The sequence below is a fragment of the Xiphias gladius genome, chromosome 16 (assembly GCF_016859285.1).
Source record: "Xiphias gladius isolate SHS-SW01 ecotype Sanya breed wild chromosome 16, ASM1685928v1, whole genome shotgun sequence".
NCBI classification, from domain to species: Eukaryota; Metazoa; Chordata; class Actinopteri; order Istiophoriformes; family Xiphiidae; genus Xiphias; species Xiphias gladius.
In genome coordinates, this window is record NC_053415.1 from 18,708,029 (window position 1) to 18,726,320 (window position 18,292).

General features: G+C 40.1%; 1 protein-coding gene across 2 annotated transcripts in view; it reads left to right on the forward strand.

Moving 5' to 3' along the window:
- The window catches only part of sox1a (SRY-box transcription factor 1a), an 85,752-nt gene extending 79,183 nt beyond the window's left edge, over positions 1-6,569 (forward strand). For both annotated transcript variants that reach the window (XR_005709054.1, XR_005709053.1), the window contains one exon: positions 5,164-6,569. The gene's annotated coding sequence lies outside the window, so the exon portion shown is untranslated. The remainder of the gene's footprint in view (positions 1-5,163) is intronic.
- Positions 6,570-18,292: the final 11,723 nt, after the last annotated feature.

Sequence of the window (18,292 nt, forward strand, 5' to 3'; positions counted from 1 at the left end):
AAAGAAACAAACAGAAATTGGCATTCTATTAATTCATTTAACCTTTTGTATTTTAAATATTATTGTATTTTATAATGATCGTAATGTTTCTCTACACTATCTAAAAGCTTTCTCTACACTGCCAGGTATATAGGTCTAGTGGAAAATACTATAGATGCCATTTAATATATTTTAATTTGTTTTAATTTTAAGACATTTAGTCTAAAAAGTATTAGGATCTAAAATAACCCAACATGTAAGAGTCTAATCGTGGAATGTAAACTCCTAATGTCATTAAACCCTCCATATTTCTCCTCTGTGGTTCAGCCATGCCTCCTCTAACTGGAAAATCTGCTGAAAATTCAGATGTATGTTATTATCCTTATGTTGTCTGCGTTAAAATAAGGCCAAGTTATACAGTGGATATGAATTTAATCTCATGTGAAGGGGCTTTGTGAAGACTAAGAAACTCTTCCAGTTCCTGCTTTTTCTAGCAGGGTAAATCATTTTACTTAAATCAAGCAAATGCATTTTTTCAAGAAAAATATTGCTGCCTGATTATTAATATATATATTAGACATATCAATAAACGGTTCCCTGCCAACACAAAGTATTCAATATATCTAAATGAACTTTGTGAACATATTTAATTTACTTTCCCTGCAATATTTGCTCCGGGCAGATAAAAAAAGGTTAATAGTTCCACATCACATGGCTGTTACAAAGATATATTCATATGAAAGTTTTTTGGTGAGCCACCTCTATGCTTAAAAAAGGGTTCAAGATTCACTCATCAACATATTTATAGTAAGAAAGGATCAAATTGCTATGTGTAATGTGGAAGGGGTCACTCGATGTGACAAACCACCGGAAAACGATCACTTGACCAAGCAGTTCCCCACAGCCCCACTACCTGCTCAGCACCTGACAGCAGACGGACAAAGTTTGCGACCAGCTGGTGAACATAGTGGAGTATTTTGCGGCTGAAAACTCAAAAGTATCGCTCACGCAGTAGGCAACATTTTTGCTTAAATATTTGCCAACTTTTTAAGGTGCTAAGATGTCAGTGTTATGTTTTCAGCTTGTTCCACTGCCCCCAAGTGGCCAAAACATATATTAATGCAGCTTTAAGTTCAGGCAACTAAAACGTCTTGGTCATGATTAGGTAAAGATCATGGGTAAAAGAAACCACTGTTGACAGCTGGTAGGAGACGCGTTGTGAACGGCAGTCTCCTGTGTCCGATCTCAAATGTTTTGTGTGGGTTTCACTGTCAAAGTTGTGTATTTTATATGCCAAACCGTCCACCCCAACCTCCCGCCTGCAACTTCACTGCGGTAAAGGAAGGTGACACAGTGAAATTTAGCAGCTAAATGTATTAGTAAAGTAAATTAGGAGTGGACAAAGTTAATGTGTTGGAGACAGGACACAGGCGGAAGCTATTTGTGTTAAAGTTTCACATTTACAGTCGTTATGATGAGAGAAGGCTTTATTTTAACAGCAGCACTACAGCTAGCACATGTAGCACTCCTACCATCTGTTTGGTATTTTTGTGTTTAGTGCCGAGACGGCACATGGCACATAGGTGGGAGGAGAGGTACAAACAAGTGGGTGGTTCATTCAAATGAAGCAGCGCAAAGCAAGTTGTTGGTATTTTGGTGGAAACTGGGTCTTAGGCTGCTTTCAGACAGACATTTGCACTGCGTTAGGGCAACGCAAGTGGCTGTGTTGGAGGGGGTGTGTTGTTTCATGTACCGGTAAGACAGTGAAATATGATCCAGGGAGTCCAGTTTGGAGGTACGCGCTTGCATGTATGTGACTGGCCAACAAAGCTCCTTGCCGGGATGACATGACGTTGCTTTGCAGCAAAAGACAAACCAGGTTCAACTCTTTGGCCGTACGATGCAGCGTCATTTTGGACGACACCCCCCCACTGCCCCCCACCCCAGCTGCAGCCGGAAATTTGTTAGTTCTGTCAATAAGGACAAACTAAATACTTAAAGGAAATTCACCGAAAGTAAAAGAGAATGCTAAAAAAACATAAACAGTTTTGGATATATACTCTGTATCCAGTAGATGCAATGACGTTAGCATCACATGTAAATTTGAAATGTGTATAGCGGGAATGCCAGTAAAGCAATCTATACTGATCTGTGGACATCGTCTTCAGTTAATTGAATTTTCCTGCCATCTGAAGGCAGCAGGACATATCATTTATCATTCATCATATACAATAAACCTGCAGCCTCTAGTTTTCAGAGGTGTCATCGTGCACAAATGATCCACTGTGTTTACCTTGATTAAATCTTGTGGGAATGACACCAAGCTGCTTAAGAATAACCCCACTCACCTCTACACGCATCCAGCTGTTGCGTTATAACTCAGTATGTCTGCCCGTTTATGCAGGAGATGCCAGGCACATTAATCCTGTGTGTCAGGGCCTCCTTTCCAGCCTTTCTGGTAAAAGAGGTGTTTCATGTTTTATTGTAAAACGCATATTTATTTATTATGATGCGATACAGAATTATGACTGCAAAAGTATTGGATTGATGTCATATAACCAGCTAAATCAAACCTTTCTGTGGTTCTAATAATTCTATTGAAGCCTACATAAGAGTCAGCAACTGCATGTAACATTAATTCTGTATCTTTCAATTCATAATCCGCTTTACCAAGCATTTTGCATACAGTACTTCAGCTCAGCACGTGTGCTTGGAAAGCTAGGGTTTATTACAACTTAAATTTTTTTTTGTAGCTCTGTCCATCAGTTCCAACACTGTATTCACCAAAGTAACTGCTGAGATTTCAGGACATGGCAACATTGCCAAAAAAATAGGTCAGACAGGGCAAGAAACAGAAGCAGCCAGACAATCAGACAGGTTTTAAACAAACCACACGACAACCAAACTTATTTGGAAGAGAAAACAAAGATGGAATGAGAAGTTTCCACCCAAACTGTCCATTATAAACACACATCACAGTTACAAACTGACTTCCCGGTTCAACTGTGGCCTACCTTAGTTGTGCACACTCAGTTTCCGTTGCAATGAGGGATTATTTTGGAAATTATGGGTTTAATTTGATTTTTTACCCACAAATACATTGGTTCAGTTGGCTATAATGTTGGCTTATTTAAAACCTGTCTGATTGTTTGACCAGTTGTTTTTCTCATCGTGGTTGACCTGTTTAGTGATACAGTAGCATTTTGAGATCTCAGAAATTACTTTGTTGAGTGCAGTATTTTAACAACCAATATAACTGTCGGACAAAACTACGAAAATAAAAGCCAAGTTGTAATAAACTGTTATTTTCCTTTAATCCCAAGGATGAGTATTTGGAATGATTACAGAGAGTTTATCTCTCATTTACCACCACAGTATCGTAATGAAGGTGCAATTGAAATGGAAATGAACCGCAGTAGTTAGGGAACCCAGTGTAGAGAAAACTCTAACACTCTGATGTAGACTACGTTGTTGGGCTAACATAAATGTACAACATGAGCTAGGAACAGGCACATGGACATGAGATCCAGCAGGAAGTTAATAAGTCTCTGGTATGAGGGACTTGAAAATGCGTAAAATCAGACATAAAAAATGCCTATGCTTTAAATCAAATGAATAATCACAAGAGCCTGGCTCATTTAAAGTTAAACCACATTTTCTTAGGGTCTCTGTATGCCTTTTTTTTTTTTTTCTTTTTTTCAGATCAGACAAACACTTTGATACCGATGTCCCAAACATCTCAGACAAACAGAACAACAAGGAAGGGTCACATGATAAGTTTCAAGTATCCTCTACAGTCCCCCTGTTTGTGTACTCAAAGGAAGGATCTGTAGCACAGTACTCACTGCTAGTTTGTTCTTTTTTCCATCTCTTTCAACATAAGTGGTTTCACAAAGTGTTTCTTTCATGGAGTCTAGGAGACAAACAAACTTAGGGTTGTTTGAAAGCATAGGTTGGACTAATACAGGTGCCCTGGAGCAAAAGGGGAAGTCTAGAATAAAATGTTAATGAAAATGTGCTAAGTGGCTTCCTGTTCCTCACTTAATATACACAGAGCAGAACCAGAGCAGCAAAGTTTTTTTGTTTTTGTTTTTTTTTCTCAACCAGCTTTTAGCCATGCTAGCAGCGTGGCTCTAGGGCAGGCAACGTTGGTTGGTCGGTCGGTCCACCACTTTGGTCCAAGATCTCCAAAAAGATCTCCAAAAAGATTACATGTGTTGCCATGAAATTCGTGGTCCCCAGAGTGCAAATCCTAATGACGCTAGCGATCGCCTGATTTTTTTCCTCTAGTGCCACCAGCAGGTCAAAGTTTTCACTTATCCAGTGAAATATCTGTTTAATATAATAAAGATAGACTCACACTTTTTTTTTACAGCCATTCGTGGTTCTCAGATGATGTATCTCCGACCTCTCTTGGTCTTATTCTTATACACACCACACCTAGCTCACTGTTTGATTGACAGTTCACTCAATAAAGTGTTGTGTACAAAACACCTGCAGGGTTTCTCTATCACTGCCTCACACACATGCAAACCCACCAGATGCTGCAAAGGATTTCTGCTCCTCTGTGGCAGGTGATAATTCTCAAAACAGCAGAGATGGGGTTAATGAGGGGTCAAAGAGTTCAGATAAGCAACAGCAGTTTTATGGTGCCGGCTGCAACCTGCAGCACCCTGATAGCTGTTTGAACCGGCTGACCTTTGAACTCGGCAGGGTCAAGTGATCAACAAACGGGGTCGTTTAGATAGGTCAGATCGGAACAAGTGAGGGATGTGTATGTCACAGCAATATGTCCAAGCAATACAGATAAATTGTTGTTAATGATTATAACCCTACTCAATTTGTCTCCAGAGCCATTAGATTGTTGTCAGTTGTCAGACTGTTTAAGGTATGGGATATATTTTATTTGTAATTGAATTGATAACATACTGGCTATTATGCATTCAGCTGATTGTACTGCGTGTACTCGTGTGTGCGTGCGTCTCTTTTCCATTTATGAATATGTATGTGTACAAATTGTGCGCAGCATGTATATGTTATACTATAGCCCTAAATATGAAACTACAGGGTTCTGTAGATTCTGCTCTGCTATGTCTTTATTTATTGACTTTTGACATTTGATATCCTTACAAATCAGCATCCTGTCTTTGTCCATCTCCCTCTTTCTCTGTCTGTCTCTTCCAGCAAAGTGTTCACCAGTGGATATGGATCACTGTGGGGGCACTGTGATTTACAGATAGCACCTTGTCTCATCTGCTGGCAGGCCATCATTACGACAAGCAGATAGGTGCTGTGGACAAAAAGACCTTTTGGAAAATGTCAGCAACAGAGCCCTAAATTTCCTCCATTCACTCTTTTCCCTATAATGCTTCTAACTCTAAACTCCTTAATATTTTTTATTATTATTATTATTATTACCCTATGTTTAGTATCTAAGTACGGTGTCAGATTTCAGAGCATGTGTATTTTCTTTTCTTATGTGACTTACCTGAAGATCGAATGTAAAAGAAAAAAAAACACCAGCTTTATATTTCACCCATCTTCGCAACAACAGCTAAAACACGTACAAACAAGAAATAAAACAACAACAACAAAAAAATCTACAAAAAAACACCAGCGTCTGCAGCAGCTCTCCTTCTCCATTCCATTTCACTGGAGCCAGCTTTACTGTCTTAATACTCTTAGCCCCTCAGTTGGCATGTTTTCCATGAACCGGCTGCATTTTCAGATTTGTAAAATCCGTCAAAATGCCTGTAATGAATATTTCTACAGCCCTGAGTGTATTTAATGTGCTGTTTGACCAGCCCAGTAGGAAACGTTTACAGATCTGGCAAAAGAACCAGATCATCATTGCCCAGAGGCCTGAGACAGTGTGGAAACAGTATGAAACAGGTGATTTTCATTTAAACACAAACTTCTGGCAGATTGTCTTTCATCAAAAGAATGAGCAATGAAATAAACATTTACTATTTGGATGTGTTCTTAAATTCTAATTAACTTCCTTCCTGTGCATGGGTCTACATGTCATGTATATTTCTATTTTTCTATTATTTTCAAAAGTGAAACTATTAGTACAGTTTTTTGTGATGGATTAAATGTCATCCTGTGAGACAAGTCCTTGTAACGCACTCAACAATTACATTCTACGGTCTGTCTGTTTGTCTGTAGTCTTAAACAGCTTTTGCTGAAAAAAGAGACTACATATTAAATAAACTCCTGCATCTTATTGCTGCCCAAGAATAAAATATTGTCCTTTCCATCATTTTTTTTTTCATGTTCAATTTGAGAGGTAAATGAATATTTCAAAGTGAGAAGTTATAGAAAAGTTTTAACATTTAAACTATGTATTAATTTCAAGGCCTAAATGTGCCCTCAATTATTTTACCATTGCCCTTAAGTAATTGATTTTGGGTAGAGAAGGAGAGAGGTGGGGGGATGATCTGTGTTGATGCGCAAGAACTGCAAAGCCAACAAATGAAAAATTACTGACAGCATAATTGTTTGAGTGATATAACCTTGCTGTATTGTTTGTTTGTTTTTTTCCCTCCCCCAATGCATTTGGCTAACATCAAAGTTGGGCCCACAATAACAATAAATTGTTTCACCCCTTTCTGTGATAATTTATATTTTGGTTCACTCACTTAGCCTCTCGGTCTATCATTGACTCGTTCAGGTGTGTGCAGCCCAAACACACAGAGGAACACTTGTGAGACTCAAGTCCAGCAGTGTGTGGTGTGTGCTGAGGTATAGACTCGGTGAACAGACACAGACAGAACATGTACAGAGACTAGATAATGAGCTTCTCAGGTGACTACAAGCTGTGATTACCAGGTTGCTGGTGTTATAGGAACTATATCACATAAACATACACTCCCACTCTGTGCACACTTATTCAGGCGCACACATATGCACACACACACACACACACATGCACTCTTGAGAGATCCTTGGTTATCACACCCTTCCAGATTGTTCTGAACTACTTATGGAAAACACACACACATCTCAAGATGTGGCCACACTTGCCAATATGAGCCCAGTGTTAAGAACAGTTGTTGTCATTGTCGTCGTGTTTTTTTTTTTTTTTAGCATCTCTAAATTCCTAGCGTTGCTAAGGTGCTTTGGGAGGGGATTAACAGAGGCTGGCGCCGATGAGCAAGCCTTGCAGATTTCCAACCAGCAGGAAAAAGACAAAGAAAGAGGGGAAAGAAGGAAGAAAAACAGCAGAGGGTTAGACAACAGGGAAATGGCAGTAACAGCTTGTGTAAACATGATGACTTGAGAGAGGTAAAGAGGTAGAAATGAATGAGCGCCGAGCAATGGAAAGTGAGACTAAATAAGTATCCTAAAGAGGAGGCCTCAACTTTCACACAGACAAGGTAGAGGACACTCTCCCTTTTGCTCTTTCTTGCTGTACTCTTTGCTTCTTTTCCTCTACATCTACCAAATCTACCATGTTCTTTACCCTTCATCATCTCCTCACTCTCTTTTCATGTGCTCTCTCCTCTCTATTTCTTCTCTCTCTCTTTATTCCCCCAAGGGCAACAGTTTCAGATCCAGACACTTTTGTCTCTCTTTTTCTCTGTCATAGCTTCAAACAGCGCCGGCGATCAGGTCATACTGATGTGCCCGGAGCGTCAGTGAGACTGTGCCGTCTCAGGTGAACATCTCCCAGCGTGTCCTTGATGACACTCTCTCCCTTTCTCCCATCTCACTGCTTTTAATTAGTGTAGTGAGTAGTGAAGGCAGCAGAGACAGCTGAGCTACATTTACCAATGATCAACCTGTTCGTAGGTATCTCTGTGACGGCAATGCCTTTAATATCTCTGAAGCTGGGGAAAAGGGAAAAAAAGAACACAATTACACATGAAGTGATCATGATTGTCACTTAATGCCTGGATACATGCTCAGAGAAAAATCTGAATGTATTTTCTAAGAGTGAAATCTCTATTAGCCAAAGAAGGTGCATGGGAGGGAGGGAGGTCCACACGCTGTTCTTTGAATCCTCTCCTCAGGCTCAGCTTCTCAGGTAGAGTGTAACTGGATGCGATCTGTTTGTGGAATACAAGGCACTTGACCAAGGGCCAGCACTGCTCCTCCCTTGCCTCCCATCCCCTCCCTCCCCTATCCTTCCCCTACCTGGGTCAGGTTACCCCTCAGCCCCCCTCCTCCTCCTCCTTTCCTTTACTTGAGTAGTAGCAGGTACTGTGTTTTGCAGCCGCATCAGTGTCTGTGGATGTTGAAAAGCATGTCTGTATGTTTGTACTCTACCCAGACAGGTGTTTGTGACTCTGTTTGGGCTCGGCAGCTGGGCTCCTGTAACTGTGCCCGCGTCTCGGCCGCGCTGGCTAATGTGACCGGGTTGGCTGAGGTGCAGAGGCGGCTGTCTTTCAACCACTGATCCCTCAGAACTGCTCATCTGATCAGGCTAGATCTACGCTTCACGGCTGCCGGGGTCACACAACCCAACCCCCAGGTCAACCAGCTAATTACAGACCCCTGTGTCCTCTGTCTCTGTCACCACCGGGGATATGGGGAAGGTGGGGCGTAGAGGGAAGGAGCCTGGGCGGAAAAACGAGAGAGAATATTGACTTAGACATCATAAGGTCAACAGTGAGTAACCAAGCTGTACACTTTTCCCCCTTCAGTTCTAGGAACACTGGAAGAGTGTGAGGCTCTGGTTTGCAGCATCTTGGTCACACCCTTCCCAGCCCTCGGGCAGAGATAGAAGCTTAGACCCATGGGACCAGAGCTGCATCAGTGTATGTGGATTAATGGATCAGCCTCCCACTAACTTTACATTCTAGGATTGCCCACTCCATGTCGTGCCAAATTCTGCTTTTAAGAAGTGGAGAGTCCACATGTGTGTAATTCCCTCTAGCCTGACCTTTGGCTGTGACCATTTATTGAACTGAGATTTGAAGGATGCTGCGCACTTGTAGCAGTCATGGAGAGAATACACATGCGAACACATGCACATACACACACAAAATATGTACAAAACCACCCTTATATTATATTAGGCTGCAGGTTCATTAATCACAAATTCGAGGGCTTCTCAGCCGATGTAGGAAATTAATGAAAAAAGGGGACATTAATCACATGCATGAACAGCAGTAGTTACACCTGTGACAATGCCATCTGATTTAAATGTGTTACTCCAGACTGTGTTAATGATGCCACCCAGGGCCAGGCAAAAGCAACCTCTCTGCGATCACTGAAACAATAATGCGCTAACTATGGAGCAATTTTCTTGCACGTAGTCAAAGGGTATGGCGATGCACATTGCACAGGGGTCAGTGGGTGTTGGAGCAATTACCAGGTGCAGCTTTTTCCTCATAGCTTGACCGCAAGGGGTTTTTCAATCTGACTGCTGAAATGTCTGCGGAAATTATATTAGTCATACTTAATTTTTTTTCCCAGCGCTTTTACCACTGACTAGATTATCAGTTTGAAACAAAAAACAATTTGTAGATTCAAAAATAGAAGTACATGTGGTGTTTAGAAACTGTGACAGTTTATGTGACAGATAGATGAAGAAATAGGGAAAGCGTCAAGCAAACTCTGCATGTGTGGTTAGACTGCCCTCTTTTGAATGCATCGCAGTGTGTCTTTGTGATCTGCTGCAGGACTGGAAATCGTAGAAAATAGAAACAGAGATGTAAAGTTAATATGTAGAAATCTCACACAAGTGAAGGTCATTTTAAATGAGACAGAACGAATGAACCTTTTAGAACAAATGGTAATATCATAGGAAATGCTGCACAATATAACACATTTCAAATGGCCGTTGCATGGCAGTAACACTGTTACATGTGCTCATACAAACACTTTCTACATTGCAGAATCTTGTTTTATTCCACTCAAAAATAAAGGCTTCAGAAGAAAGAGGTTCTTTAGTTTTTCGGATGCAGCTCAAATCTGGTTTAGGTTAAAGATGTTCCGAGCTCAAGGGCAAGTGCTTGTTTCTGTCCTTGTACACTAAGGAACAGAATTATAAAAAATGTAGGATTATGAGTAACTAACTCAGTTTTTAATAAAGAGGCCACGCATTTAAAACAGATAATTTAAGACATTGTGTAATTCCCACATGCATTTAAAGAGCTGCTCAGTATGTTTAATGCCATCAGTGATTACATGAACTCCATGGCAAACAAAATATTTGAATAAAAAAAGTAAAATATGTTCCAAGGGAGAAAGAAATATTTGAATTTATAACTATTTTGAATTAATTCAGAAAGGCCAACCTTTCAGGTGTCCCTTCATAAATATTTGTGAGATTAGAGAATAAAATGAATTAAAACAAAAAGTGAAGTTCAAGTGATGATCAGATTCAGATCAGAGTCTTTGTCTCTCATTTGATAATCCTAGTGAAAATAAGATTGGAAAAGATCAAATCAAGACAGACTTTATTTGCTGTACGTTCCATGTTTTGTGCCACATTTCAGCACAGAGTGGTAAGTTGACTGCACTTATATAGCTCCTTTCCAGTCTTATCAACCACTCAAAGCACTTTACACTACTGCCACATTCACCCATTCACACACACATTCACACAGCGCTTTTTTAAAATATATATTTACAGCACTTTCTACACACGCACACACTCACATGCACCGATGACACATCTGGGGCAATTTGGGGTTCAGTATCTTGGCCAAGGACACTTCGACATGCGGACTAGAGGAGCCAGGGATCGAACCACCGACTTCCACTTACTGGACGACCTACTCTACCACCTGAGTATTGATCCACCGAGTGCTTGAGAAAGATATAATAAATAAATAAAAAAATTATAAAAATCAGTTAAGATGAAAATCATTAAAGAGATACAAAACATTGAACTTTTCAGTTCATGTAAAAAGTACTCAGCAGAACACTTTTCTTTGAAAACCTGTGGAAGTGTTTTTATTTAGTGTCGCATCAAGCAAGCATGAAATGACCTTTGACTTTATTCAGTTAAGTTTTGAATTAAATAGTAGGTATAGAAGTACTTCTTTTACTGCTATGGTAGTAGAAATAATGAAACAATTACATACAGGCAATAGCTGTAATATCATTTAGTAGTCACATAATAAATCCAAGTCTCTGCTGAGCCTTCTACCAGCGTCCCTGAGCTTAAAAACATAATGATTCAGCTAGGATCTCTTTTAGTTCTTATCCTTCTGCTTCTCTCTTATGGCAACACCGTTCCCTGACCCCTGCAGCCTGACAGGCAGCTCTGATAAACTCATATCACACATGGCAGGGAAACCGAAGACCTGGCCTAATTGGTTGGCGAGACGAGAATGATGAAGAGAGAGGGGGAGAGAAAGGAGGGAGAGAAGATTGAAAATCAAAACGAGGAAGACTTTATTAACAGAGCTTGTGACCCCTGGTTATTTATTCATGGCATTCTGTTCCAAAGAGGACTGTGGAACACAATGCCCTGCCAAGTTCCCAACAACCGTGTTGTGCCTATTTGCTGTTTTGCTCCCGATAGGTTGCTAAACATTACAAATGACCCTGTCTTTATTTTCTCTCCTCCTTTCCCTCTGTCCTTCTCTGCCTCACATACTCACATACACGCACTTGACACCTTCCTGAGAAGACTTACCTGTCCAGGTATTCCAGTAATCCAGGCCAAACCTTGTCAGGTGGAAGAAAGTCTATCCCTGGGCCGAGACAGGGGGGAGGGGGAGGGAGAGGGGAGTTGCAGTAAGCCTAGCCGGTGGTGGAGTGGAGGAGGGAGGAAGAGGACCAGAGACAAGGGGCAGGTAAAGGGGATCGTATTCAGGCTCCTGGGGACAGGAGGCTTGGCGTGGCACCGCACTGCCCACCCAACATCAACACTCTCAAGTTCCCTGGCTGAGATGGGCCAGATAATAACCCTCTCTCCACAGGGACCATCTGGAGGCAGGGAGGGAGGTGGGGGCCATATTTTATTTCCATAAAACATAAATTCACTCATCTGCTGGCAAGACGAAAAAAAAACACTAACTCCTTTTTCTTTTGCCTTAAGCCCGATTCACGCAAAACATCCGCACATGAGCCAAACATGTAATGCCCAGTAGAAAACACCACACGTGTTCACGTTCACAGCAGTCTTCTCCCTCGTCTCTGAGTGTCCCCTGTTTGATTGACGCTCATATCCCCGTAGAGATCAGAGGACGGCCACTGTGATTATCATCTCACAGTGGTAACCGAGACACCCCTAATCCCATAATAATCCTTCACAGTCAGTCAGCACACAAGTATCCTGACCTCCTGCAAAGAAAACACATGCACACACAGACATTTAACCCTTAGCACATACACATTTGTAAAGAAAACAAATACTAGACTACAAAAACTCTGTCTGACACTATTTTTTCGTGTCTACAGTTCCACCATTTAACTGTAGTTTCCAATAAATGCAGACACAAAGCAGCACCTCACAAGTACTATAATTTTCTCTCATACTTCTCTTACGTCTCTCATATCTCATCTGACTCCCAACTACCAGCCTTTGGACTTTTCCAAGACTATCAAACCTTAGTGACACCTTCTATAGCCCACCTGCCTGCCACGTTGCATTTACAACATCTGGTGTATTAGCTGTAAGGTTTGAAAACATGTCGAGACACTGTTGCACAGTGGAACATAGTTCTGTGTGTGTGTGTGTATACATATAATATAGATATATATAGATATATATAGATCTCTCTCTCTCTCTCTAGATATATATATATATATATATATAGATAGATATATATATATAGATATCCTATCTTAAAAACACCATAAAACTGTAACATAATCACCCTAATTGGTGAAGTCAGCTGGCACAGCTGATATTTTATTAGCTGTTATTTCCTGACACCTCCATCTGTTCCTGATGATGTTTTTATGAGTTATTATTGAACATTACTCGTCGTATTAAGAACAGTTAATCACCTTGAGCATGACAGCTGGTTCTAATCTTATGATTTCTGCTTTAATACTGGGGCTAACTTTCTTGTATATATTTTGGATTGTGCCTTTACCTTTCTAATGTTTTATTATGCTACTTCTACATGCATCTGTCAACTGAGCTAGCACCTGTTGGCAACTTTTTCACCTTAATTCTGCAAATTAAACATGATTCCCGTGAAGCTTTATTCAGTTGTTTTTATTATGAAATACAGTAACATAGTAATCCTTTCTCAGTATACAGAGCAGAGTAAGTAAGAAATATGCCTTTGGCTATCCACCTTTGTCTGACAATCAGGGTAAAATGAAGACCAAAAAACTATGACAAAAATAAATGTTCTAAAACCTCAAAGTGAAAGCCTAACACTTGAATTACAGTATATTGTGAAAAGGAGGCTGAAATATGCTCAGATGTCAGATTGCACAGACTTTTTAAAATTTATTATAAACATTACTGATTACCCTGATAACCCCGATAACCACTACAGATATGGTACGTGTTTACTTGTTGATTCGGTTATTTGTACAGACATATGAGTCTGCCACTGAGGCTGCATAAGGATAAGGCCAGGATTTTTGTGCTATGCCACTGCTGCGCTTATACGCATAGCAACCGTTCCAAATATGTAACAGAGATCTGGTTATGTGTGTGATGCAAACAACGAGGAGTGAATGTATTAGGAAACCAGAGAGACAAAATCTGTGGGAAGAACCTATAATCTGCATTGAGATGAAAAAATTATAAAGGTTCTTACATATCTCGTCAGTAACAGCAGCAGTGGGAAGACACGCCAGGCCAGCTATTTTCATTTATAGTATGTTGCAGTAATTAAAAGAAAAAAAAAATTCTCTCTTTCTGTTTGTGATGTCTTTTGTGTTTTAAAAAAAATGAAAATTAGAATTAAATTCTTGATAGCATTTTTTTTTTTTTTTAAATCTTGCAATACATCCACTAACAAACTCAAGGCATTAGCAGATGTCAGCTAAATTACAGTGTCCCCAATGAATTACAGTGGCCCTCACTTGGATCAGATGGTCTCTTTTTATTATAATTATAAATGATTATTATAGTTTCAGAATCAGACCTCAGCCAGTCCTTTGTTCAAAAGTTCAGATTTCCTTGCGTTGTATCCCTTCCACTGAAGCGTGTGTTCAGATGATGCTCGTGTGGATTTCATCTACTCATCACAGGCTCGTTCAAGTAACTCAACTTGCAGCCAGTGTTCACCTGTCATAAATAAGGCCGGGCCTCAAGTTTCCAACTGATCATTGCTCACTGAGTAGCATTGTGATGGTGAGAAAAATGGCATCAGAACTAGGTGAGTATCAGAAGTCAAACTGTTATTCTAAGCAGAGAGCGGCTCTCTCATCGTCAAATCGTGGCAAGACTAAAGGTTTCTAAGGGGGGCAGGGCATGGAATTCTGAAAGGCTTTGTAGCAACTGGATCAGTTGTATCCAAAATACGATCAGGCAGACCAAAAGTGACCGCACCATCAGAAGATCAATACATCAAGCTTAGTTCCCTGAGAGATGGAAAAGCAACTTCATCACAGATATAGAATTTGCTAAACAAAGAACGCGAGACTCCAATCAGCAAAAGTGCTTTCAAAAGAAAGGCTTTTTTGTAGTGGTCTCAGACAAGGACGAACGCTTGGGGTGGGCAGAGAAATACCTGCACTTCACAGTGGATGACTGGAACGAAGTCTTATTTACTTATGAATCCAAGTTTGAGATTTATGGCAATAACAGAAGGGCGTATGTACGGAGACGAACGGGAGTGAGAATGATACCACAGTGTATCAAGCCGACAGTGAAACGTGGTGGGAATATTTGAGTCTGGGGGTGTTTTGCCTACTCTCGAGTTGGACACCTGCGCCGAATTGACTATACCTGTCATGATCTTCCCCTCTTTGTGACTTCCTGCCGGACTCTGTGTGGTTATTTCCTGTTTAATATTTCAAATTACTTACCTCGCGTGTTGTTGTTTTACTTCCTGCCTTTGTGTTTCTCCCGCCATTTTTCTGTGTCACCTGTGCGTCATTAGTTAATTAGTCTTCTGTGTATTTATAGCCTTGTCTCCCCCCTTTTCAGTTGCCAGAACATTAAGTTTAGTTACTGTCTTGCCCTGGTTCCTTCTGTTTTGCCTGTCTTGACTGGATTTTGACCCTCTTGTCTGTTCCCTGGATTTTGGACCCATGCCTTGCTGGACGTGTTTGCCTGTTTGGACTGCTCTCTCTCTCGGTTTTGACTTTTGCCTGCTTCACCATCCCATAAGCCCTTTGTTCCTCTTTGTTGTGAATAAAACCCAGAACTGCAATAGCTCTGCCTCGGCGTCTGCATTTGGGTCCTATCCTGTGTTTTTTTGTTACCCTGTTTACACCAGTTGTGACAATAACCCGACCAAGGAGAAGTACTACTCACTGGTTTGCGTCTTTGTAGAGAAGGATTCATACTGCGCCAGGATAATGACCCTAAATGCATCTCAAAGCTTTGCAAGAACTACTTGACCAAGACCAAAGAAGACCAAGGTGTCCTGACTGTCATGGACTTTCCTCCACAGTCATTCGACCCTCAACCCCATTGAAGATTTATGGGGGCACCCAAAGACTGAGAAAGCAAAGCACTCTGTGACATCACAAGAAGCTCGTTGGAACATGGTCAAATCAACCTGGGATAACATGGATCATCAGGTTTTGTCCAAACTTGTGGAGTCCATGTCAGCTCAACTGCGTGCTGTCATTAAGCAAAAGGGGGGAAAAAACCAAATACTAAGAGATTCTGAAATTCATGTACATTTTTCAAAGATTCAACGTTTCACCCAAATTCTCAAGCTGATATTATCATTTATGATGAAAAAAAAAGTATTACATTTAAAACAAGATAATATATACAATATATAAACAATAAAATATATGGTATATACATATATAAATATAAATATGTATTGCTATGCAGCAGAAACACTTCTTTGTCATTGGGCACTGAATCCATTTGCTAACCATAGGGATCAGAACAACTGATGCATTTGGGTAATAGATAAGTGTTCTCCTGAAAAGATGCATTTATCAAAGAATTTAGAATGATCATGGTAATGCCATTTTAATTTTTAGGCAAAGTCTGGATTCTAGTTGCGTAATTTTCTGTTTTCCTGCAGGCAGGTACCTGCATGCAAAGGCTTGTTCATTTTTTAATATAAAGGAAAGTATGAAAGCCATGGTGGGTTTCAAGTTCACACTTACACAGGAAGGGGTGGGTCAGACCTTTTTTGAAATGCTTTTCTCTGCTATTCTCTTTTTCTTTTAATGACATGTTTTAGCCTGTGAACTGTGTTTATTTATCCCTCTGTATATTCACTGTGCACATGCATGCTCTGCGAGGTAGTCCAGGTCTGTCACTGTGAAGTAACTACAGCCTTTCTGAAGAAGTGGAGTGATGTCTGTTTCGCTTCCATGAAGCCCTTACTGCAGGGAGATGTGTTCAGCAGGGGGTCTGGGAGTCAGTGGATGTCATTGTTTAACAAGCTGTTTCAACACCGCTCTATACACAGGAAAAACTGCAGACAGGACAAAGAGAGACCCTGCAAGTCTGTGTGTGTGTGTGTGTATGTGTGTGTGTGTGGGGGGCTATGGTAATAACACATAGACTTGCATACCCTATGCACACTCTATGGGGGGTCTAAATGGGTTATTATTTCACCAAGGAAGAAATTGGTCGCTCTGCTTTAAATTTTTCTTTTTGTGTTTTTCTTATCAAATAAACAAGTCCACTTTCGGATTCCGCCCTACTGGGCTACACGTTCATGAGGTATCTGGTATCAGTGATTATATTGACCCCAGCAGTAATCTATCAGAGCCATCATAATTTCTCAACACACAATATTCAAAGGAGTCAAGCTCATAGATGTCCTACAGTATTGCTGTCCATTTCTGTGTGTTTCGGCGGAAACGATGTGTTGACTGAAGTGATCAGAAATTAGTGAGATTTGGATCATTTATATCTGCTTGTGGTGAAATAGACATAAAATGGGATAATGTGTTATGTATGTTAAAAAAAGGTACAGAATTTTCAAATAATGTTTTGTCTGTAACTATAAAAAGGATATATATATTTTTTTTTTTATTGAAGCTATCGAATCTGATCTTGAAAGTAAACATAACTGATAATAGCACCAGACTTAAGTAAAGTCAGTTACTTTTTTATTTTCATGTTAGAGCTGAAGTCCTGCGGTAACTGAAAAACTGACTCGTGCGTGGGATTGTAAATAATTCACCGATCATGTGTCCAAACTTTTGACATGTCCTTCAGGCTTCGGAGAGCATGCGTGGCCCAGTTACTGTTTGTGTAAAACTCACATAGTGAACTAATAATAAATTCAGCTTTAGAAGTACCAAAAAAAATAAACAACTATAATAAATACAGCACTTGTTTTTTTTAATACCAAAAATCCCATTCAACATAATGAACAGCTGTGAACTGAATTGTCTTCTTTCCTCTTACCTTCATATTGTGGAACATCTGCTAAATATAAGACTGATGGCAATTTTCCTTAAATTCAATTATATTCAAAGATACATCTCTAGAGATGTAATTTAGCCATTTTAAATATGTAATGCAAATATTTTGAGCTTAGTATCAAGAACGGTTTTCAGTGACTACTTTTAATCTTTTCCCACCATGAATTGATAAAGTAAGCCTCTAATGTGTTCTGCTGGTCCATTTTCATCATGTTAACTCAAAAATGCTAAAATATCATTCAGAGTTCTCTCTGGTCTGATTCCCTTCATTGGTTACTGGTTATGTGTTCAGCCACAGGCAGGTAAGCGCACGTTATGGTCAGAGCTGCAATGGGGTTGATAATTTCTCTTATAATTTCTGTCGATAAAAAAAAAACAGTAGCTAAAAATGCTAACTAGGCCAGAGAATGAGTGTGCAATGAAATGATTATATGTAAGAAATATTCTTTTTGACAGTGTACAGCACATAAAAACGTGTCTTCAAAGTGACCTGACCTGAAACCCATCAAATATTTGTTCTTCTGTTCTGAGTTAGGCAAATACAGTGATCCACTTGATACATGTTTTACTTTATTTTTTTTATATTAACACAGTATCGGATGCTCAGTATTCCTTTGCCTGGCTCTCCTCTCTCTTTCTGCGTGTCAGGTACACACACAGACAGACACACTTTGGGAAAAGAGTGCAGAGCTCCCTAACACCGCTGGATATCACATTTTTATGACTGGTCTCAGTGGTGTAACTACAGTGCACATCCGTCTCTTCGGCATTGGCGTAATAGATGTATTTTTCATGCTGCCATTAGGGGCTGAAGCAGTGTGCTGGGCAAGGCTTGTGTATGCTAATGTGCCCTCTCACACCTGCAGTT